The sequence below is a fragment of the Herpailurus yagouaroundi genome, unplaced genomic scaffold (genome assembly GCF_014898765.1).
Source record: "Herpailurus yagouaroundi ecotype Mexico unplaced genomic scaffold, PumYag 210, whole genome shotgun sequence".
Taxonomy (NCBI): domain Eukaryota; kingdom Metazoa; phylum Chordata; class Mammalia; order Carnivora; family Felidae; genus Herpailurus; species Herpailurus yagouaroundi.
The window spans coordinates 12,577,157-12,577,744 of record NW_024412441.1 but is presented as its reverse complement, the minus strand read 5'-3'; positions in this window follow the sequence as shown (position 1 = coordinate 12,577,744).

Genomic DNA, 588 nt, shown 5'->3' with positions numbered 1-588 from the left:
TGCACATGCAACTAAGGCAGAGAGAGAGAGAGAATCCCAAGCAGGCTCCACACTGTCATGTAGAACCCAATGCAGGGCTTGATCTCATGAACCCTTGAGATCATGACCTGAGTCAAAATGGAGAATCAGATGCTTAACTGACTGGGCCACCGAGATGCCCCTCTACATTTTTTATTATAGACATCCCAGTGGGTGTGAAGTGGTATCTTGTGGTGGTTTTGATTTGCATTCCCCTAATGACTAATGATATTGAACATCTTGGCCATTTGCACATCTTCTTTTGGAGAAATATTTATTCAAGTCCTTTGTCCCTTTTTAAAATGGGTTGTCTTTTTGGCATTGTTGTCTTTTAAAATCTAATAATTACCCTCCCCCGTCTCCCCCTTTTCACACTCTTCATTTGCTGAACAAACCAATTCATTTGTCCTGCAGAATTTCCTTTATTCAGTATTTGGCTGTTTCCACATGGTGTAATTTAACTTGTTTCTCTATTCTCTTATTTCCTGTAAACAGATACTTTAGAACTAAAGATTTGCTTAAATTCCTTCCTTCCTTCCTTCCTTCCTTCCTTCCTTCCTTCCTTCCTTC